Raw genomic sequence first — 25,025 nt, 5'->3', positions numbered from 1 at the left:
GTACTTGAATAGGATATTATCAAGGTTTAACAACTCTTTATCGGTTGTGTGTTAAAAGCAAAAATTTCTCCTGTCACCTCTTCTGGATTTTTAGGATTTTCAACCTGACCCAGCTACCTGTAGAGATTCCCAAATATCAGAATCCATGAGCTTTACACAGAGAGATCCCAAAATTGCCACAAGCCCTTAGATAATCATGAGCAATGATGATTAAAGCTGTGTAAGGAGGAAGAAGAAAACAAACTGGAAAGGTAGAGTGGTAAAATTTCATTTGCATGAGACTTCGTTGTTATTTTTCCTTTCACATTATGCTGTAGATTTTGTGTTACTTGTATGCAAAAGTAATTACTTGTAACTACACAGTTGAGGTTTCATTGTGGTTTGTACTTACAGCAGGACTAAAATTTCTCCATTTAATACTTCAATACTTGCATTTAGACCACACATTTGGCACAGTAATACTTGAAAATTACAGCTGAATTTTCTTTTTTAAAATAATATTTATTTGCCTTCTGCAGAGAAAAATCTTAATTGTCCTCGTTTTCAAGATTTTCATGTTTTCTTCACATTTGCGAATTCTTAAGGTTCTTGTGTGTATTGCATGCCGTTCTTACTGTAGGATAAGAACACAAGCAAAGCCAATTTAGAACTTTTAAAATTAAGCATATGAGGTCATCTTATTATTTGTTACAGCCTAATTAAATTTGACAAAAGGCTTGTCAGAGAGAGGTGTTTCTGCTTTTGTTTTTAAAAGTGTTTGTCCTGGATTAATATTCTAATGAAACAAAAGTTTTCTTTTAACTCAGGTGTCTGGTTTTCAGGTTGATTTAAGTTTCTTCATTGTGTTCTCAATGCTTCTGGCTATATCCGGCATATTACTTCACTGTACTTAGTACAGGTGTTCCAACATAATTACATCATATCAGACAGAACTATTTTATCTAGTATTTATTGGAAAAAAAGAGTTTATCAGAATCAAAAGCTTCAGGTACATCACTTTTAGCAGGAAAAAAGTAAAAAAGAGTGTGACCTGAGTAAAACCTCTGAATTGCCAATCGAAGATTCTGCTGTTTAGCAGACTACGTTATCTAATAACTTCTACAATCCAGAGGTTCATCTTAAAGTCCGTTTGTTTCACTGTTCCTACTGGAGGCTGTGCCTGAACATCACTCCTCTGATTAGAAACGGTCTTATTTGTTTTTCTGTCAATAATGTTCTTAAGTGCTAATCTCTTCTGTTCACCATTTAATGTATTTATATACAACACTCAGTTTTTACTAAATTGAACCAGATCTTCTTTTAATCTCTTTTCATAAAACAAGTTGTGTATTACTCTGGTAACATCTGTGATCTATTACAGTTTAATTTAGGCTGTCTTAAACACTGATGGACAGAGTTTTATACATGGCATTATAGTAAACTAGTAATGTACATACTAGTAATGTACACACTAGTAATGTGCATAGTAGCATTAAATCTCTCCATCCCATTTAAACACTGATGAAGATGGGATTGGCCTTACTTTCTTTCATGACTTTCCTATGTTGATAGTTTATCGCTTGTCCTATGCTCAGTACTAATAATAATTTTTTCTCATGCTGTACAACTTTTGACTCTCAAACTACCAGATTATACCAAAATTTTTTATTAGGCTGTGGTACACGATCTAGAATTTCGTTATACGATATTGAAATTCAAGGTGGACCACTCGGTGGATAAAGAACTGGCTGGATGGCCGCACACAAAGAGTTGTGGTCAATGGCTCAATGTCCGTCTGGAGACCGCTAACGAGTGGTGTCCCTCAGGGATCGGTGTTGGGACCGGTCTTGTTCAACGTCTGTGTTCGTGACATGGACAGTGGGATTGAGTGCACCCTCAGCAAGTTTGCCAATGACACCAAGATGTGCGGTTTATTTGATATGCTGGAGGGAAGGGATGCCATCCAGAGGGACCTTGAGACGCTTGTGAGGTGGGCTGATGCCAATGTTATGAAGTTTAACCATGACAAGTGCAAGGTACTACACCTGGGTTGGGGCAATCCCAGGCACAGCTACGGATTGGGCAAAGAAGAGATTCAGAGCGGCCCTGCAGAGAAGGACTTGGGGGTGTTGATCAATGAGAAAATGAACATGAGCCAGCTTCAGTGTGTGCTTGCAGCCCAGAAAGCCAACCGTATCCTGGGCTGCATCAAAAGGAGTGTGACCAGCAGGTTGAAGGAGGTGATCCTGCCCCTCTACTCTGCTCTTGTGAGAGCTCACTTGGAGTATTGTGTGCAGTTCTGGTGTCCTCAACATAAAAAGGACATGGAACTGTTGGAACAAGTCCAGAGGAGGGCCACAAGAATGATCAAGAGACTGGAGCACCTCCCGTATGAAGATAGGCTGAGAAAGTTGGGGCTGTTCAGCCTGGAGAAGAGAAGGCTGCATGGAGACCTCACAGCAGCCTTCCAGTATCTGAAGGGGGCCTATAGGGGTGCTGGGGAGGGACTCTTAATTAGGGACTGTGTTGATAGGACAAGGGGTAATGGGTTAAAACTTAAACAGGGGAAGTTTAGATTGGATATAAGGAAGAAGTTCTTTACTGTAAGGGTGGTGAGGTACTGGGATGGGTTGCCCATGGAAGTTGTGAATGCTCCATCCCTGGCGGTGTTCAAGGCCAGGTTGGAGAGAGCCTTGAGTGAGATGGTTTAGTGTGAGGTGTCCCTGCCCATGGCAGGGGGGTTGGAACTAGATGATCTTGAGGTCCTTTCCAATCCTAACTATTCTGTGATTCTATGAGTCATCTTGACTTTTGTATACCTTTGTGTCTATTAAAGCATTCAAGATTTCAAAGACTGGATTTCTTATATTGTTTATTGAAGTGCAGATTTATGTTTCCACTAAATGATTAACTTCCTTGCTGGTGCCTTATTGGCATTAAAAGATGGACAGTTTTATTACATATGTATGCATAGTTCCACTTCTGCAACATTTGAATTTATATGGACACAGATTCATTGGAAATATCAAGTCATGTGTGTTCATACTGTGGATCATTTGAAGTTTCAGTTCTGTCACATCTAGACATTCAGTCTTGCTGCATCTCTATCAAAGACTTTGGATGAAATCTTCATCACACAAAAGTCAAAGAAATTCTGTTAGTTCCTTCGTCAGAGCTAGGATTTAATTCACTGAACCTTCTCTGAGGTTTCATGCTATTTGACATGACATGACTATATACAGTAGCTGATCTAGAATATAAATATAGACATCTTCTAGATTTCTTTTTTTCTCGAGAAAATTTATTATATTGAAGAAGGAATATTTTATGATAAAATCAATCCTGATTTAGTAAAACTAAAAGCAAGTGATAGTACTACAGCTGTGTGAAATATCCAGGCCTGAAGGCCATATGACATTTGTTCAATTCAAAGCTTAATACTCAAAGTTTGGTCACAGATATTAAGCTAGTAAGGTTCATGAAGTTGGTCTGATTTATGACTAATTCTGGGCACTACATAGAAACTGGTTTCAGTTGAATTATGATTACTTGTTTCAGTCTGAAGCACAGACTAAAACTCCAGGCATAAAGAGTGTCTTCTGCCTTGATTTTCAGTTAATTTTCAGGTGAATTAAACATCTGAAAAATAATGGGTCAAAGCACCCTTTCTGTACACAAGTCACTAGAGTTCATTAAGAGTGAATTTGATTCAACTTTTCCTCATTCTCCAAAGACCTTTTCTTTGCAGCTTTATAAAAAAAGTGAGATTATCTAGACAAATGTGGATTTTAATCTGCAAAAAACTTATGGGAATGTCATCATATGAAACCTCAGGCCTTGACATATGCAGCATCTGGTATTCAACACAGTACCAACCTTTGAAATACTCCAGAGAAGTGTGTCTTTTCTCATGTTTATTTAGTAATTGAGTATTGTAATTCCTGACATCTAAATTATCATTAAATGACTTTTTCTCATTGAAGTCATAACGATTGTTAGAAATTCTTATTAACAGTAAAGGCACAAGTTACTGAGAAGACATCAGTGCTGTTGAAAGATGACAGATTTATTTTCCCCAAATGGGGCAATTCTGTCATTCCTGAGGGGCTACTGAGGGCATTCCAAACAAGTGTAGAACATTTTTGAAGCTGAAACATTTCGCCATATACTCTATTTTTGATTTTTAAAGTTGTCCTTGATTTTAAATACCCTCCCTCATATGTCCATTGCTCTGCTCTAAACCGTGTCACCAGAGGCAGTGAACTGAAGAAAGAAAATAGGAAGGGTGAATGAACAGTCACAGCAAGAAATTAAGATGATCCAAAAGAAGACATTAATCCAAATGGTTAGTACAGCTGAGTTGTACCTTCTGCAGACTCAGAGCAGACTGTAACTGAAAGTAAAATTGCTTTTGTAGTTCTCTCACCCTGAAAACAGTCAAAAATTATCTATAAACAGCTAGCATAAGTTGCAGACAGCACTGGTGTCTACAGTACACCATAACAGAACACCCTCCAGAAGCTGTGCAAATAGCCAAAGAATAAAGCATTTTGCAGACTTGCTCTTCAGAACCTTGATGCATTTCCTGCTTCTGGAGGAACAGACATGAGATCACTGGGAGGAAAACTCAGTACACCACAATGCTGAACAAAGACCTTTATTGTTTTGCTAGCCCTGAAGTTTCAGCTGAAATGTGGTTTATAATGCTGTAAAATGTCAGGTAAACCTCACTGCAGCTCTTGGGTATAGCTGTCCCTCTTCATTTAAGATAGATGTAAGAAGTCATTATGCTCCTTTGCAGAAAGAAGTACCTAGAATGCCTGTAGTCTCTAAACCCCAAACACAATTACATGCGTCTGTACGAAACAAAAGCTTGAAAGAGCCCATTCAGAATGTGAACGAAGTGGGTGAGATTTTGCTGTTTTAAGCAGGAAATAAATACAAGTGAAGCAGATAGGGGCTAGATATGTAGGACATATGTAAACATGCAGAAACAGCCAATATGTAGAAGGAGCAATGTCGAATTACTGACAAAGAACAGCTATCACTGAGAAAAATGAGACAGGTTTAGGGCTGCTGGCACAGACTGACAAGGGTTGAACATGGACTGACATGAGCAGCACAAAGGAACTCCTGCTACTCCAGCCAGTAAATAAGCTTCATCGGAGCCCAACTTAAATGACTCTATGTAAACACACCTAACAGGGGAAGTAAACAAGAGGAGTTAGTGACACACACCTACAGGGCTATGATCTTACTGGCATTACAGAGATGTGGTAGGGTGGCTCCTGTGGCTGGAGTGATAGAATAGAAAGATACAGGCAGGGGAGATCAGGAGGGGGTGTTGGCCTCTACCTCAGTGATCAGCAGGAGTGCATGGAGCTTTGCCTGGGAATTAATGAGGAGCCAATTGGGAGCTTGTGGGTCAGGATTAAAGGGAGAGAAAGAATAGGTGACATTATAGTAGTGGAGATGTACAAGTCCAGGTTGTATGGGTCCTTGAGCAGCCTGGTCTAGTGGAAGGTGTCCCTGCCCATTGCAGGGGGGTTGGAACTAGATGATCTTTAAGGTCACTTCCAACCCAAACCATGCTATGAGCTTTGACAAAAAGAAGCTTTTCAATATGTATAATTTCTGTTGTGCTCAAGGAAACAGGATTTATTTTTATGTTGCTTTTTAGAAACAAGACTTCACTGAAAAAAAAATCAATCTTTATTAACAGTTCCTTCTTCTAAGGGGAATAGTCTACAAACCCCCAAATTCTGTCAAGCCGTTGGGCACAATAACAAAGCTATGTGGCAGAGTGATAAATCTCAGTTGTAAATATACATGCTGTTATTAAAGTGATAAATCTCAGATATGAATATAAATATCATTATTAATTGATTTACAGAATTCTTACCCCACATTTTCAGAGGTACACCTTCCTTTAAGGTATCCATCAGAATTACGCTTTGGAGGCTGAAACTGATATATACAGCTATCATTCAAATACCTCGAAGACCTGCTAAATCAAAAAGACGTTCCTATACAAGAGAAAAAATTTTTAACTCTCATCTTTTATATGAAGATTTAGGTGTCTGTAACCTTCCCAAAATGCCTACATCCCTTCTCTAGTAAGCTTAGGACAAAATAAGAGAGAATGCAAGCAGGTGTATTTTGAATTTGGCCCCTGCAGCCCTGAAAAATAACTTAGAAAAGAAGAAAGCATTTGCAGGAGTGAGTTGACAGTGGCTTGGAGCAAGTGGTGAAGGAATACTCTATTGCCTTTTACAGAAAGATAGGATTTTGTAGTTTCTTGTAAACAAACGGTATCAGCTCAAAGAAACAGCCGTAGAAGAGGATAACCCACCAAGCTTTGGCCAAGCTTTAGTTCAACTCACTGAAGTATGAGTATATTCCTGATACATACAGACCAGGAAACAGTTGTCTCAAATTATGTTTCACAAAGCAAACCTTGTGGATAATCCAAATAGTACAAATTACTAATTTTCTCAGTTCATACATAACTGGTGACTTCTGATTATTCATCAGTGGGTTTTTTTCTATACCTGTAAATAAATGAAAGAACTTACGTGGAAGATACAACACACTCATGAATGAAATATTCCCAGTCTGAAAGAATAAAACCTAAATATTTCAATTGGACATCTCTGAGTTAAGTCTCACAGTATCAGTAAGGACTCCCAAACTCTTTCAGGGTAACACCCAAGGATGGAAGTAATTTTTTCTGCTTTTTTTACTTCTCTACATAAATGTACAGCATATAATGGTCCCCACAGGGCAGCTGGTCATTACCATAAATAAGGTAAGTATAGACGTTTAAAATAAACACACATACGTATTTTATTCAACAGCAAAAAATAACCATCTTGCTCAATAGCTCAATACACAAAAAACTTGTTTCTTAAAAAAGCACACAAATGTCAAGCTGGAACTGATCAAAGATCCAGTACTCTGTCTCCAGTGTTCATCTACTTTCCTATCCTTGGCCACTAGCAGATGGTTAAAGACTGTAAAAAGAGTGTGTGCATAAAGTAGCCCTTTCAGAGCATCTGCCTACATTCTAGTAATAAAAAGTGTAAAGGTTTTCTAAAAAAACCTGTACCTGTTTGTAAAACAGGTTCTCTACAGACATGTCATGTTTAATAGCCATCGGTGGGCTGAATGAAGAAAGGGCAACAGAAGCAATGATTTACACTTACTGAAAAGGAATAGTGGCAGCTACTGAATCTTCAGTGCCACCACTTAACAGCACTCTGGGTTTTCCTCAGAGGTCTCCTATCTAATTACTCAACAAGCTCGACCTGCTTAGCTCCTGAGATCTGACAAAATCACAGACTGAGGTGGAACAGCTGGGGTTTAACTTTTATTTATAAAACTTAATTAGGAGATTTTTTCTTTCCAATTTTTCTGCTCTTCACTGTTAAGGTCACATTACACTCTACACATGCACATACAAACACATAAAAGAAAGAGTAAAAACAAAAACCACAACAGTCAGTGAAGTTACTTGCTATAGAAATAGCAGTGCTGGCATTAGCACTTCAAAGGAAAAATCTATTTTAAAATTTAACTGCTGGCAGATGCAGCAGATATAGAACAGAAACCAAAGAGAGGTAAGGAGGGAGGGAGAGTAGGAATGGGAGAAAATGAGTGGGGAGGGATAGGAAATTAGATGAACTGTACATTAATTCAAGGTAAAAATAGAATCATAGAATCATAGAATAGTTATGGTTGGAAAGGACCTTAAAATCATGTAGTTCCAAGCCCCCTGCCATGGGCAGGGACACCTCACACTAAACCACGTCACCCAAGGCTTTGTCCAACCTGGGCTTGAACACTGCCAGGGCTGGAGCATTCACAACTTCCCTGGGCAACCCATTCCAGTGCCTCACCACTCTCACAGTAAAGAACTTCCTCCTTATACCCAACCTAAACTTCCCCTGTTTAAGTCTGAACCTGTTACCCCTTGCTCTGTCACTACAGTCCCTAATGAGGAGTCCCTTCCCAGCATCCTTATAGGCCCCCTTCAGATACTGGAAGGCTACTAAATAGCCAAACTCTGTGTACTGGCAGTGAAATGCTGGCAATGTGGAACCCACTAGTAAAATTCCCACTGACTTCAGGGAAATCTATTTTCTACATCAATAGTTTTACCTACTACACTGTGTCAACAATTCCTCACTGTACTTATTTCCTTGTAGTACATAGTTGCCAATCATTTGTTCTACGGTAATTCCACAAATATTGTGAAGTCACAAGAAGAAAACTGACCCTCACTACTGTTTTCAGCACTAGATTAGAAAATCAGGATAGAAACCTGCTGTTTTTCATGGCATAAATTGCAATTCACATAATAAGTTTTATGCAAATCATAAATATCTGTTCATCATATAATAAGCACCTGCATTTCTAAGCAACTGGTATAGAGTTTCAGCCTCCTGATTCTTGGGATTTTTTTATCATCTACTACACTTCTGAACTCTAGATGCAATAGTGTTTTCAAAGGGAGGGATTTCAAACATTATGTTTAGGCTTTAATGTGAGATATACGGAATGCTTAGTCAGTCTACATTGGTGCATAACTGATTATTCTTCAGGCTGAAAAAATATTCATGGAAAAGTATTTTACATACAGTCAGTCTGATTGCTGTGGTAACACTGAATAACCTTATCTGTCTCATTAAATCCGTCTATGATAGAATCCTTTCTTTTTCTATTCTTTTCCAATAGTAGTAATAATCATGTAGGTAAGTCATTAGGCTATTACAACTTCATCATTTACTTCCAGATCTGTTCTGAACAGCGTTTAGATAGCATGGTTAAAAAGTTACTGTCCTTGCCGTTCCAGAAGATTGTTCAGGTGAAGTGCATTACAGCAAATATGGAAAAAAATACCCATGTCAAAATAATTTACAGGACAACCTTTGTCTTGATACCAGCAGACCATTTTATAATCACTGCTTGACATCATTTCATGTGAAGCTTTGAAGGAAAGGAGATGTCTTGTCCTCAGTGCTCCTAAAGCAACTGTGGCAGATGCATACGCTTTTACAGCAGAGAATCAAACTTCATGAATCAGGTAAAGTTTTCGGAGTGGCATATGGAAAGTGGGTATGAGCTCATAGCTCCAAAGGTACCTACCTTGTGGAGAAGCTCAAAATGCAGGAAATGGCAAAGGGTGACCCATGAATTTGTGGGATCATAGTTGAAGGACTGTAAGTGGCCCTTTATAAGGAATACAAGAGAATGACAGAACTTAGCAGCTTAAGAGGGTACAATTCCAATTTAGGCTTTTTTTTAGTAAATTATTTTCTCTGTAAGCAATAAAATGAGAACCAAGTAGTCTGTTAAGAAATAAATACCTTACCAGTTTTGTTTGCTTGTTTTCCAGAAAGTTGCATTTAAACTTAGCTTTGTTCATGCAGGTGTTCAGAAAATGTTGGATGAGGATGAAAAATCACCATGATTTGAGAGATGACAATAAAAGATACAGAAAAGACTAATGCAAAGAACAGGGTAGATCCACTGTTTTCGAAGGAAAATGTCAAGTGTTACTGATCAGCCAACTGAAACAGAGACTGATAGATGATTATGTTAACAGTGATCATATCCCATACCTTTATCATATTTGCTTCGTCTTTTACATGTCTTCTTGCTTACGCCTCCATGTCTGTAAAGTTCAGGCCGTTTAAAGTTCCTTTATCTGTATGGTTGGGTTGACAGTTATTTAATTAGATTTTATAAAATCAGTGGTTTTTCTCCAAGGCCTCATATGTTGAAGTCCTTGGCTGAAAAACAAAGGCTTCGTAGCAGAAAAGTCTCAAGGACAAAAAAACCTCACAAAACAATCCTCCCCCCAAACCCCCCAAACCCCACCAAACAAACAAAACCCCAAAAAACATTTAAAAGAAAATGCTCATGATTAAAAATAATGAAATAAAGAGCTATATCTAAAATGCAAATTATTTAATTCAATGTATAAAAATAATGCTGCCTTCACTTTTGCATATGTAACTATACTCATTCTGGGTTAAATGAATCTGAGGAAATGTGAAAGGTTCTAAATATAAAATTATGAAAAGTAATACTTATAATACTTCTAAATGAGCTAGTTACACTTCAATCAGCTCCCAAACTACTTTAGAGGCTGACTCCGTTTTTTAGTCGCCTGGAGACTAAATCTGCTATAGCTTCCTTAATACACTGAAGATTTCAAAGTTAAGAGTTCTCAGCTCCTTGAAATCCTTGTTTTCCCATTGAAAACATTTCTGGTTGTTTACACATGTATCATGAAATGGACCTCTCACGTCTGTGCCTACTTTTGTAGAAGTGGACTGAGACTTTGTCACTGACCCACGACAGAGGAAGTTGAAAACATTTGACTGAAGTGCTTAATATTTGCATCACAGAATCAAGATTGATATTGCTTTGTTTGGAGAAAACTGGCCTTGCTTAAAACAACCTAACTACAAGATATCAGAAAAGAGGAGAATAAGAAAATCCATACTTTTTATTGGTAGGGAATTGAGGATATGACAATAATTAAAACAAAAAAGGGTGGTCCTTGACTTCATTTAGTTTTTGATACTTGGTCTCTTTCCAATAGTTTTTGATATTTCAGTTAGATGTTTTTCTTGGTGAATATATACATTAATTGGGTCACTTTAACATACCAGAGCACTATGTATATTTTAACTAAATAGAATCGAATTTCCTTGGACTCTAACCCAGCAAAGAAGCTTGCTAGTATTTAAAAGAACAAGTTGTTTTAAAAGAGCAACTTACCAGACTCGTCAAAAAAAGAAAACACCTAAAATAAGAAAATATTGGGATCTATATTCTTCTGATGTTAATTATTCCTTTTGTTGTGGATTCTAGTCTCAGACAATAAACCTATCTTCTATTGAGAAACCTTGCCTTCAGTTAGGGAAACATAACTCATGCCACAGTCAATTACTTCACAGCTGTGCCTGTAACAGTGGAAACCTGCTTAATTAGACCTCCCTCCCTAAAAAATACAAAGAATAATAGTATTCTTGTTGGTTTAGGTACCACATAATGTTTTCAAACCTAGACAAAAGGCTTATCAGCAACATAAACCCTCCACTATTAAGGCATAATACTTTGTAGACAAAGGCTACCACGCAGATTAAAACAGAAAATAATGGATCTGTTTGCCTCAGAATTATTCATAGGTAGGCTTAACTGCTTATTAACTCTACAGGTAGAGATAATTAAAAAGATTTAAAAATATGCCTTCAACTTTGACATGATCAACCTGAGTATCCAGTATTGGAGACATCAAAACCAGAGGCACCTTTTAAAAATTTTGTTTGGCATAGCAAACCTCTTTTTGTGAACTCTCTTTACATAATCTGTGTCTTCTGGTGCCATTACACAAGCAAGATATAACAAGCACAAAAACCCCCACTCCCCTAAAAATTGTCTTCAGTCATTCCCTAGCTCAGTTTTGCTGGTTTTAAATAAAATATTCTTTTTAACTTTTTTGAGTTTACTTCCAAGAAACAGTTCCCACACTCACATCAATCCTCCATACAAAGCATTCTGGAGATTCCAGACCATATGTGCAATTAGTTGTCATTGGGGATCCAAGATTGTCACTGAGGATCAAAGCTGGTTTGCGGAATGATGGTGTATCCTCTGGAAATTTAGTGAAGGTTTATGTCAGTGCATTCTTTGAAACAGTAAGTGTTCAAACATAATTTCAAAGCAAGCCAACAAAAATCTACAAGTGTTCTATGCTGCATTGTTCATTCAGCATATCTGCCACTAATGGCAAGGGTAGCTTTGCATATATAATTTGTTAATTGATTGCTAATAGATATTTAACTATATTAAACATTAAAAATATAAATATAAGAAGTTGTTTTTCTTGTTCTTATTTTGTGGTTTCCCTGCCCCCCTCTGGATATTTTGGAGTTCTGGATATGCAGGGTTGTCCTATGTATCCAAGGGACTCTATATGAAAAATCCCCAAATCAAGCCTTCTGATTGGAACTAACTAAAAGACTTGAGTCTAAGCTTCCTGAATGGCACACTAAATCAGATGATGTTGAGAAGATATATCTACACTCTATTTTACCACCAAATGCAATGTCAGCCTGCCCACGTTTTCAGCTGATTTGAGGAAATCATCTTCAAAACAGAAGCCATGGATTGCCGTGATATAGGGTGTTGTAGCTATGTTTAGTATTGTGCTAATGAAGCTGTATAGCTGCTGGATGGCTCATATTTAGTAACTGGATCCTGTTGCTTCAGAGAATGGGCAGGCAGAAATCATGTTTGCCTTTAGAAGCTCATATAAATCTATGTAACAGTGGAAAAAGAAAAAAACTCAGATTTTTTGCTAAGTCCAAAACTTGTTTTTCGTAATATGCTTTTTTGAATTATTATTTCATACCTTATTTTTCTGTCTGCTATGGAAGCAGGTATCAATGTTGAAAGTAAATATATTCACATGGCATTTTGGTCAAGTTCTAATCTGGGTCGTTTTGCTCAAGTTATTCACAGATATTAATTTCATGATTATGCAAAACCATGATCTAAAGCAATACTTATATACTTAAAATAGAATATTTTAAAAACTAAACTCAACCCCCCAGTTAGCCAAGTTAGCAAAGGATAAAGTGATATTTTTTTTTTGACATGATATATAATTTATGACACCAAGCACATATGCCATCTGTTGACTATTGACAATGTCTATGAATATGGCATTTTCAGGAACATAATAGCAATTAAAATATTACTAAAAAGCATTGAATACAATGGGCAATTATCGCAATTATGTAGATAATCACAGAAAAGAAGTTACACTGCATTGGTTATTTGATTTATGTCTTTAAAATCTGCATAACTTGCAAGAAATCTTTTGTCTATTTAGAGGATGTGAAGGAACATTTTATCACTGTGATTTTCAATGCATATTTTATAACAGTGTTTCAAATGCATTTGAGCATGAAGGAAAAAAGTAGGTACTTCCAAATATCTGCACCCCAGGTATTTTCTTATAAATGAATGTCTCAAAGTTTTTGTTGCTTCCTCGTAAGTGCAGTATCTTTCAGTAGCACAGAATGTGATCTACAGGACTGCAATTCACATATACAAGACCAAGGAACCAAAATGCAGAATGGTAGAGTAAGCATCTAAGCTACATGCACAAGGCCACTGAAGTCATGATGAAATTTGCTTCTTGTTAGTCGGAGAACTATGGCTACACCTGTCCCTCATTTCATCTATAATCCCTAAATAGGATTTTCTTCATTGCTTATGTCTACCCAAAGTATTAGCTCTCCCTGCAACATTTCATACTATGCAATTGCAGTCTCCAGCATAATAGAAACAGTGTTAGATGGGCTTCCCAGGCACCAAGGTCCTGAAAATTTACCTTCAAGCATGTGGCAGTACGCATTGAAAATAAAATAATTAAAATGTAGGCATTAAACAGTTATGCACATGTACTCCATGTTTTTTTCATAGCACTGTTGCTTTCTAAATTTGTAATAACCTTACAGTACCTCCCTCTTATGCATATTTGATGTGAAGCAGTACTTCTAATAGAATAGTTGAAATGAACTGTGGGAAGTACCTTTTAGGTATTTTTCCCTTTTGCAAAATGACCAGAAGTTGCAAACTATGGATTAGGTTCATTTACATGAGAAGACTTAACATCTCAAGACAAAAATAAACAGTCCTGAAGTTTCGGGGAAAGAAGGAGAGATTTTTTAAATTTATTTATTGTGGTTCAGCAAACTTAAGCATTCAAGTTCCAAGAATGAACTTTAATCTGTTTGCTGTTTATTGCTGTTTGGGTTTGGTTGGGGTTTTTTGTTTTGTGTTTTTTTGGACTCTTGGGGCCTCTGAGAGGAATCTCCACAAAGAAACTGCTGATTCGTCAAGGACAGCTTTAATAAGTCAGAGTTCTCAAATATTCTGTGGTCAAGAAAAATGAGGAAAAGCCCTGCCTATAAGCCAAGTTCTTCTTTTTGATGGTCTACACACTTAGCAAGACCTCATTTTCAGCCCCCTTCCCTGGAACACTTTCCTTGTTTTCCCCTTTTTCCTTGCTTGAGTATCTTACTAAACTCTAGTTTTTACAGCTAGGTTGGCAAGGTAGCACCTTGGGCCTCATGGTGATGAAGGGAGTGAGATAAAGGTTCATGAAGAAGCCCGAAGAAAACCCCAAATAACTTTTATAATGTATCATTTCAAAGCTCTGTTCATATGATGTTTCAGGAATCTGTCACAAAGCATTCAACCTCAGCAGGCTTTGATGTAGCTTCAGACATCGTCCTGGCACAAAAACTTACAGTGAAGTAGAATTTCCTTGCAGCAATTATTTTCTGCTTTGTAGAAACAACACCTCAAAAATACTCCTGAGAGTGAGCTGATGATAGTGTGGCCTTTTTCTTGTTAAAGTCAGAGTCTTAACATTTTAAAGTTTTTAATAAGCATTTTAGTATAGTTTGCTAGCATGGAAGCTGCTCATTATGAACTAATTGTTTCAAAGAGTTGCTGAAAGTGCTTAAATGTTAAATACATGCTATTGTAAGCAAATATTCACAAGTCTTTCAAAACAGATGTTTGAGAAATTGTAGGCTGTCCCCTCATGGTAGCAGTACACAAAGGACATGAAGAAGTAGGATTTAATAATAAATAAGCTCACAACTACATGGATGCTAGTCCACAATGTTTCTTTTTTTTATTTTTCAATTAGACGCAGAAGGCAACAATAACCCTAATAGTTTTTGTAAGCCCAAGTTTACCACAGATACCAGTAATTCCTGGCTGGCCTCTGTTCTCCCCGTCATCTCTCTCTGCAGCTTTCCTACCTACTCTCATGCCTGGGCAGGGCCCTCCCAGTCCCCCAACACCCACTCACACCCCTTGTTTTCTTCTTGTCAGTGAGGGCTCTGCATATTTTCAATCTTTGTGCATATGCCTTCTTTATTGTTCCCTCCCCCTTTCTGTTATTATTTATTTGGGAGATAGTAATTTTGGTGTCAAGTTATCTTAAATACTGTAAGGTGGAGCAGCAAGGTTGGATGGAAAAGCATTAAGGATGCCAGCCATTACCAACAACTGCAGAAACACTAAAACTGAGATTCTGCCAAACTGGCAAAAGCTTCATCATCCTCTCTTCTGCCTTTTGTTGTTGTTTTCCTTGAAAGGTCCCCAAGTCAATAGCATTCTGCTGACTGATTCCTAGAATATTCTCTGGTATTGACCGGCTAGGACATTCAGCAGATACATTACAAACAGACAGATGTTATTACGTTGTTGGTCTTGCCTTACAAACTTTAAGAACTAGTATTTTTTATGTTCCAGTTTTTACTTTTTATTCTTGTGGGCTTCAGCTGGGTTTTTTTTTGTGATACCTTGTTTACAGCCGTTTTTCTTTGACAATCTGGTATCTGAATACCATATGGTTTTATTTGTGGTGGGTACATTTACTCATATCTAAATATGTCACGCATAGTATGTTGCTGTTATTAAGGCATCTGGGCGAGAGATCTCTGTAGTACTGAGTTCAAAACCTAGGTAACAGACACATCTTTATACCTGTATATATTACCATTACAGCAAAAACCTTCAACTGTCAAATCACTGACACATTTTTCTCATTCAATTAAATAGATGGGATCTCTGAACTTAACACACTGAACACAAGATTGAAACAGAACTGACTGGTCTAGTTAAAATCTACCATTAATTTATATAACAAAGTTCAAAGACAGTAAGTATATTACTATAGCATTATACTTAGCCTGAGCTTATTTTTCTACGCTGAACCTGGGGTATTTTCAGGGTTTTTTGTGTTTGGGGTTTTTTTGTTTGGTTGGTTTTAGTTTGTTTTGGCTGTGGCTTGTTTTGTTGCTGTTTGTTTTGTTTATTTGTTAACACATGATTTCTTACCAATCTCTATTCCCTCAGAAAGTCTCTCAGACTTTTACTATACTGAATTGGTTCTAAGACAACCATACTGATTTGGTTCCAAAAGTGAATTAGAGGAGCCACTCTGCACAGACAAGCAAAACCTGACATGCAGTCTCCCTGAGCTACCTTTTTCTGTACTTCTACATTTTACCATTATCACTCATTTATTGTAACCTCCTGTGGCTTTTGATATATCCAGAGCTTTTTAGCTTGTCTCCACAAATTTCTCGTGTCCCTGTGCTTCTGTTCACAGCTGTGCCCCTCCCCTCTTTCTATTTTTGTATTTATTTCTTTTTCATGGTGAACCACCCACAAACCATGTCAGGAAGCTCAAAATATGAAACGGCGTTTGCTGAATCAGCAAGTGCCTTGAAAAATGTAATTGAAAAATTCTTTGCTGCTAGGGAAAGAAAGAAGGAAAAAGTTTCTTCCTTGCTCAAAGCTCCAAATTAGACTCCTCAAGCTTCTTGTAATATGAACGCATGCATGCACTAGTTTTTAGTGTTTAACACTTGTATTGAAGTATATCTTCGTTAGATATCCCTTCAGTTAGCTCTCTCTGGTATCTCTGTAAAATGGGACTAAACTATGTGGATTATTCCTGTATTTGATGATTTGTCTACTGTAAACAGGGTATGCTAGGATATTTACAGTGAGAAATCAGCTTGGTTAGTCTCAGTAGAGAAGTTGCAGAATTTACCCATCACTATGGCACAGGGTGAAAACACCTATGTTCAAAGCAGAGTCTGAGTGGCAGAGCTGAATCAGAACGGCCAGTCGTTTTCTCCCCATGAGCCTTGCTTCATTAGGAAGCTAGGAGCGTAGCTGGAGATTTCAGTGCCTGCAGAATTGAACCCTTAAAACTTTTTATCCTTTTATAGTACACTGTTGAAGTTAAAATGTCTAATCGCTAGTTTACTTCATCAACCTGATCTGCCACAAGAGGGCAGAGGCTTCTATCACTCAGCTTCATCTACTGTCATCTAAGACTGTCAGGGATCTTTAATGGGGAAATTTATCATGGTTTATATACCAGGGTGAAAAATGAAATTCCATTAACTATTTCTAAATGGCTTTAGGCTAAAAAGCCAAATGCAGCAACACAGCAACGAATATAGATACCTTAATTTGTTTATAAGGCATTAGTTACTATGCAGTTATGCAATATGGGGGCTTTGTATAAAAATAATGTGTATGGAGGAAGGCTTTGTTCATTTGAAAAAGGTGTCAAGCCACGACAGTGAAAATTTTATGTAAATAGGATCAATTGTTTCACTGCAATAAATGGGCAGATTTTGGAGTGGGGAGATGTTAGGAATCCAAAACGATCATGCTAACTTTATGGCAAGCCACACATTTGGTGTAATATGCAGTACTTCGTGGCTCCTTTCTCTTATTTTTTTTTTCTCTCTCTCTCTTTTTTTTTGTTTTTTAATAGATAGACCTAGAAGTGTTTAATTATCTGCATTGGATCAGCAAATGCCTCACAGTGAAATAAAATTTATTAAGACATTTAGCAAGCTATACTCAGTACTTCACACAAATATGATCACCTTAATTATCTGTTGTGCTTTATTGGAAAAAGAACAATTGTAGTTTGTATCCCTGAATCAGCAAAAATATGAGAAAACATTTTTCTGAAACTTAATCTAGTCTTAAATGACATTCCAGAGTTTTTGTCAGTAAGGAGTTTGAAAAATGCTAGTTTAGCAATACAATTTAGCTGGTAAAAATTAATGAATCTGCTGCTATAGGCATAAATAGGTCTTTTTTTAGAAGAGACAGTAAGTATTAGAAACAATGGCTACATGTGCTCTGACCTGCTGTCATTGCAACACACTGCTGGCTTACGGCTGATTGGGTAGTAGAGAAACTCAGATCAATACAATAACATTATATTCTGCACTGGTACAATGGTTTTGATGAAAAATGAGGAAATGAAAAAATCAAAACTCACTGTTTTCACACTGGAGTGATTTCTGTTGCATACAGTGTCTTTCGGTGCATCAAAACTTGTTACAAAAAGTTGATGAAAGTATGAATTAATGATTTGTGGGTTTAGATCTGCTCTCCCCCCCCCCCCCAGCTGTTTTCTACTGTTGCTTCATGTAAGAACAAAATAGTGCAGAATTTTTCTCTATATAGCTGCTTGTAAACCTTGCTTATAATTAGATTTAATAAATTTTTCCATAGTTTATCAGCTGATTCAACTCCTGAAATGAAACCTTGATATCAATAAGTGATGCATTTGTCGTTAACACGTATTACTTAAGAAAAGCATGAATTTCCCTTTCCTTTTACAGATATTGCAGCTGAAAAGCAAAAGTTCTTGCCTGTCAGTGTTTTTACTAAGCAACAGCTTAGTAAAAGACTGTGCTATAGAAGCAAGCAAGAGAGGAAAAGTTGCTCCCTGCAATTTAGTGAAAGCATATTCTAAATAAGTTCAGATTTCTGTATAGCGAGATTGCTGCCACATCCTTTCTCCAGTGCCTTCTTAAAGACACTGTTAGACACAATTGGTAAGTGGAGATACAGCACAAATTGCAGCACATTTACAAGCTCACAAAACTGAGGGTGATGATTGTAATTATAAAGGACAGCATGAAGGAGGTCATTACAAAATTCTGTTGATAACTGAGTTAGCACACTGCTCTGTCAAAAATTAAATTCTACCCATAAAAGGGAAAAAAAAACCCTAACAACCCTTTCTCTACCTTAAAGAATTAAAAAAAAAAAAAAAAAAAAATCAGGAAGCCCCCATACTTTTGTTCTTGGTAAGTAGATTTCATATTCCAGAAGCTGGAATATACCCATTTCAAAAGATTTTAGGCGAGAATTCTGTTACACAATTCCATAGCCACTTATTACTCACCATGTCCTTTAGATTACGCCTTGGAATCTCTTGTCCTAAACCACTAATAACGTGGCTCCAAAAAGTACTGTTCATTAAAGCTATGCTCCAGCATTAAAGCTGGTGACTTTAAAAAAGGGTGTGTGTGTGTGTGTTTGTGTGTATGTGTGTGCTTTTAGGATCTGAAAACTGACTAGTCTTCCACCTGGGAATCTGAATAACCCACAGTACCTGGCTTGCACACAGCCCCTGCATGCAGTTGCCCATGGGCTGTAATAGAGCAAGTGAGGTCAGGCGAGCTGTTGGGAAACTAAACAGGGTTCGGTCAGAAACTTGTATGATTTCATTCAAAAGATTGATCATAGTTACCACATTTCCTTTTTTTTTTTTTCTTGACAAACCAATATTGCTCAATGGAAATGCTCCATCAGATATTTTCCAACCAGGTCCAGCCTCTGTTATAAATTAACTTGTGACAGCACTGACATGGTTACTGCAGCAGAGACAACAACCAAAGGACTGATTCCAGCTTTTTTGCCCATTCCTAGACTAAGCCTCAGACAACTGCTTCTACCACATCAGCTGTGATTGTCACAGTTGATCTGACTTATTTCCGACATTTACAAGAATACTGGTTCCTGAAAGACCGTTTTTGGGAGAATAATAATTTAGTAATAAATAGTGACAAAACTGATTCCTTAAAGCAAGGGTATTAACTTAGGTTTAAAAGAAAGTGACAAAGTATTTCCAACTTAGGCAGTAGCAAAAACTTAGGTGGCTGATTCTAAGAGGATGATCCAGGGAGTCGCATTTAGGTACCCAGGTTTCCCTCAGCAGTAAATACATACAGACAAGAAAGTCAGTAGGCTGGCCCACAAAAAACATTCTGTGAGTAAGGGTTTCAGTTCCAGCCCATAAGCAACTATGAGCAGAGCAATGAACATAAAAGCCCACCAAATGTACTGGTGACAGTGTGGCATATTGAGGAGCCCCATGCATGTGGGCTTCACAGACTGGAATAATTTTCTGAAGACGGGCAGTTAATTAGTCAGGACTCACTTTTTCTGGCTGATGATACCTGCCTTTTTGAAAACAACTCACAATTAGGCTGATCTGTTCAAACCCATAAAAACTGTGGCTCTGTTCTCCTTAGCCTGTGCAAATTCAAATGTATGCCTCCCACTTCCCAAATGTACATCCTAGGCACCAGAGTGTTGGAAAGCTACTTAGAGCAATCATGAAAATCAGGACCAGCGTATGCTAGTTTTGGATTAGAATACATCAGTAACTTTATTTGCATAATTTCCCAAAATAAAATAATGTAATAGACACCGTAAGCTCTTCAGTTGGTCTTTTTCTGATGTCAGGAGATGGCACATTTTCCTGAGTTAAAATCCATTGTAAATTCCCACAGATTTCAACTGACACAGGTTATCACTGCAAAACAGTAATACCCAAGACAAAGAAATTATATACTGTGTTTTTCTTTTATAACTGAATTAATTTGTACTTCTTTCATATTTTTAAATGTCATTTTTTATCCAGAAGGTCAGCTATCATTCTTTTACCCTTTGAATAAGACAGCTGTGAAGGGCGCTAATTTAAAATAGCTGTCATTTTAATGAAGTTTCCATTCTCAATTGTTTTTCTCCAAGAACCTTGCACATGCATAATACCCTAGAGCCAGGCCTGACTCCTAGCCATTAGTTCTGGCAAGTATAGAAGACATCCATAATATCTTCCTGCTAAATAAAGTCTGCCAGTTTTATTAAGCTTTTTGCCACTCAATATGCCCTATATTAGACATCGACTTCTCACACTACTCTCTTCAGACTTTCTAATATCTTTGGATCATTTTCAAAAACCTAAATTGGAGTATTCCTTTCCCAAAGATTAAATATCAGTGAAGCTGTAAACAGCAAAGATGTATCTGAAAAGACTCACCTGTTTCAGATTTAGAACAATACCAGAACAGTTACATCATCACAGTAAATTATGAATGAATATGCTGAAAGTAATATAAATTGTTCAAAAGCAGTGATTTAAATGACAGTCAAATGAAATTCACAAGATGAAGCTGGCCAAAATTATTGTTGGGCAAGAAAAAATGTGAGTAGTAAAGGTATGTCTGTGATTAGCCTACACTGACATTTTCAAAAGTATTTAAGTGACATTGGTAATTCACCATGTAAGAAAATCACAAGTCAGTCAGTTACAGAAACTAATGAAGCTAATATCATATCTCAGGTGAGGTGCAGGAAACAACAGTGTGACTGCTCCTCATTGGTTTCACTGCAAAGTGAAATGTGTTAATGTAAACTTTAAGCAAACCTGTTCATATTTCCGTTGAAAGGACACAGACAACACAAGCTTCATTGCTGAAATTTAGCTGAGCCACTAATAGTTCCCAGTGAAGGGAATGAGAGGTTTTAAGATGGCAACACTTGCACTGTTTCCATTCATCAAGCAATACCCTAAACTCCTACATAAAAAAAGGCCTTTGAGATGTCTATATCACACTGAAAAATTTGGTAGAAACATCTGAAGTAGCCCTTACCAGCTCACTTTTTACTGGAAGATGTGTGTTACACAGTGCCTTGCTGGCTACAGCAAACCATTGCATTGATCTCCCACAACAGGTAGGCTCTGAAGTCTCATAGATAACTTATATCTACAACGGCTGTGACCTTCCTTTTGCAGGAGGGTTTACAATTGACCAATATGAGCTAAAAATCAGTCAGCTGACTGAGGCTGGAAATGTCAGGGAATGTTCTCCTACAGTACTTTCATCATGGTTTTCATAGGGATAGCTCTGATAATTTGCTGCTTCTTCTGCAGTCCTGGACTGCAACACAAAAATTCTCCCCTTTAGGATCCAACCCAAAAAACCAAAACACACAGACACCAGTTATACACTGGTATAAGTGTGCCATGGGTTTTGAACCAGACAGGTGATATTTCAGTCTTAGAACTATCTTATTCCAAACTTATATCAAAGATGTACAGTTAACAGATACTGCTATGACAATACATACTGTGTCATGGCTGCCTCTGTCTCACTAAAACTAACTATACCAGTATTACAGTTTAGCTCATTTGAAAATATGTAACTCAAGTAGTTTTAGGGAACTCAAAGCAGTATTCTGATATACATAAATGTAAGCATTTTCAAATAATTAATTGAATTCATAAAGTGTATAATGAAATATAATCATTGCAGACCACTTCTAAAATGGTAATTTCAGACATTGTTTACTATATCACAGTGAACTGAAACAGCTAAAATTATTTAATTTTGAGAAGATCCTTTGAAACCTGCTAGGTCCGTGCACTTGCAAGTTCTGGTCTGCCACAGTTTTCACCCTTTTTTGCCATGCTGCTAGTTCCACTAAGAGTACCTTATTTTTTACTCTTCTGTGTTGGATGAATTTCAACAATGAATTTCAGGGTTATTATCTTCACTCTTTCATGGCTTCATAACACAAGTATTTCAACCTGTTGCACTGAACATTTTTCTTTTATCTGGTGCACTGAACCATTTCAATAATTGCTACTTTGAGAGACACTTTGAAAACTGTATTAAATTGCGCCATACATTTTTCCATTTGTGGTAGTACAATTAGTGTCCTCAAGTAAACAATATTTAAACAGAGAATAAAATTAAGGCAAAGCAAACTATTTAAATCCATACTGTTTCATGTAATAGCATAAAAACCTATACAGCTAGAACAGTCATGAGAAAACTTTCTAAGTCTTGATCTTACCTAACTGTGGGAACAGTTTCAAAGGAAAACATATCTAATGTGTTTATTTAAGTGCAGTACAGGCACAACAATTTAATTTTTGTAGGTGGAATATGTTTAATTTCAGAAGATACAATTAGAAATAACACAAGAATGAGGTATCAATGGCTAGCACACCAAGAATTTGAGACAGCACTGGGAAGATTCCAAGTAGTTTCCGCTTTCAAGACTTTTAAAAACTAAAGATTAACTAGAAATCTAATTTGACCAGTATTCTTCCAACTTACGTAAACAAAGCTTCTTGCCTGAGAATAATGAAAGAGTTGCTGATGTTCAGAATACTACTTTTTTTAAACATCTAACAAAGGGAGCAAGTTGAGATTACAATACAATTTGTTATAAATCCTTAATTTACAAGACTTTCCCTTGAAAACCTGGGAAATGCTGATTTATTACAGCTTTGAGGTTTGCACATTAGGAGTCTATGCTGCAATACTATGATCTATTTTTTTAAAGAATCAATCATAATGCTATAGACCAACAGTGAAATGATTTTACTGAGAACAGAAGATAGTTGGGAGATCCTATGAAACATTAAAATATGATAATTATGTGGCAAATGTCACAAAGAGACAATAAAAGCAAGACATAAGGGATTTCACCCATCACTGAATTAATTAAAAAAACCTCACAAAACCGATGAATCATTACTCCAGCTTCTATGCAGTACAGTTCAGAGGGTTATGTTTCAGGATGTGTACTTGTCACTCTCATTATAAATCTCCTTGTAAGGATATGACCTTCATTTAAGGTTACTATGATTGTGTTCCCAATTACAGAAATTCACATTTTTATTCACAGGGCAATATGAGCTTTTAGATTTCTAGATGTTATTCCAAGCAAAGAAAAAAATGTGGTGACAGTGCCTGAACTCTGATCATAGTTGAGCCCGCAGTATCCCTAATTTTACAAGTAAAGATATACAAGAGTGATTTTATCAAAGGAATCAAATTTGGTTTAGTTTCCTTTGTGGACACAAAAGTATAGCACTCTTCGTAAAATACAGAAAGGTCCCTGGAAAAAAGAAGTGCCTTCTTTGGTAGATATTTAATGTAAAAACACAGCATAAAACTTTATGGAAGGGGAAGGTGTTTTTTTTTTTTAAACAAAACATTCATTCGCACAGATTTCAATCTCTCACGTTCTTGTATTTCATACTCACAAGCACCGAGATGTGTGTATCTCCAGTCTGGCCAAGATCTCTGTGGTCTGGTCAATATCCCTCGAATAAGCATGGAGGACAAGTGACAACTGGTATCAAGACCTTGCTACGTCTCCTAGGTTTCTCTTGCTTGCTGACATTGAACTGGGTTTTGGACTGGCTTTTAACTTATTTACAAGTGAAACAATTATAGCACAGACTTTTGCCTTGGAATCTTGCGTAGTTCAACCTCTATCATACATTCCCAGCCCAGGTCATGGTCCTCTGTTACTGTTTCCTCATTTTGGGTATCTGTATGGGTACAGTCTGTCTTCCTGTTAGAATAACAAAGGGGAAGTGCTTATGCAATGGGCTGTAACTATGTTGCTAACTTTCTGTTCTCAGAATGAAGGTGAGGTGCCAGCAATTCATCCAGGCTGTGAACCTACTGAAACATAACGATTTTAGTTTTGCAGCAAACAGAACAAATTGCTCAGTGTTATTGGTTTTAATTCTGTAAGTCAGCTCCTTGTTTATTCACAAAGGCATTTTTAGTTTGGTTGGTTGGGGTTTTTTGACTTTTTTTTTTTTTTAACCTTTTCTCTATATTATCTCTTCTGATGTTTTCAAGCTCAGACATTTTAATTCATACTAAATGCTTGAGTCCTAATATTTTAACAGACATCTTTGCAGCATGTGTGAAGTAGTTACTTTTCTCCAAGTGCATATCAATGTGCAAATCTGACTGCCTTTGGAATCCACTAGAGAAAAAGCCACATCTCTCTGATTCAGCCTCATACAGTTGCATCAAATATCACATGGTTCCCTCATGCCTCTTCTTGGAATGTGGAAGGAAAAAGCAAACAAGGGAAAAGGACCAGCATACAGAAGCACTCTCCAGGGCAGAATTACAGAATATTCTGCTCTGTGTAAAATCTGAACAGCTGCTAACTGATAAGAGAGAAGCATTCTCCTAAGAAAGGCCTAATGAAGTTACTTAAAGATAAGATCAATCGGCTTCCTGACTTACAAAAAAACTCACCACTACTTTAGGTCTTTGGCTAGTGCTGTGGGCAAAGCTTTGCTGATTTCAATGCTTTAGCAAGCCTAAATAATTCAGAATGTGAAGCAGAGTACCGCTTAACACCTAAATACTGCCCCCTTTATACCAGTGTCCAGGGCCAAGCTAGTGGAAAAATAGTATGACTATTTTTTTTTTGTTAACAATTTCAATCTTAAAATTTTGATTTCTCCAAACTAGTTTAATACTGTAGACTGGAGCTCTTTA

At 37.0% G+C, this 25,025-nt stretch overlaps 1 long non-coding RNA gene across 1 annotated transcript; it reads right to left on the bottom strand.

Annotated features, from left to right (window-relative positions):
- Positions 1-480: 480 nt before the first annotated feature.
- Positions 481-24,025, bottom strand: LOC136011275 (uncharacterized). Its single transcript, XR_010611312.1, has 5 exons — positions 23,759-24,025; positions 11,528-11,646; positions 9,603-9,688; positions 9,127-9,210; positions 481-613 (listed from the first exon to the last, which is right to left on the bottom strand). It is a non-coding gene; the product is annotated as an uncharacterized LOC136011275 (long non-coding RNA).
- Between the last annotated feature and the right edge of the window lie 1,000 nt (positions 24,026-25,025).

This window comes from Lathamus discolor, chromosome 3 (assembly GCF_037157495.1).
Source record: "Lathamus discolor isolate bLatDis1 chromosome 3, bLatDis1.hap1, whole genome shotgun sequence".
NCBI classification, from domain to species: domain Eukaryota; kingdom Metazoa; phylum Chordata; class Aves; order Psittaciformes; family Psittacidae; genus Lathamus; species Lathamus discolor.
The sequence above is the reverse complement of the archived record's forward strand: the minus strand, read 5'-3'. Positions and strand labels throughout refer to the sequence as shown.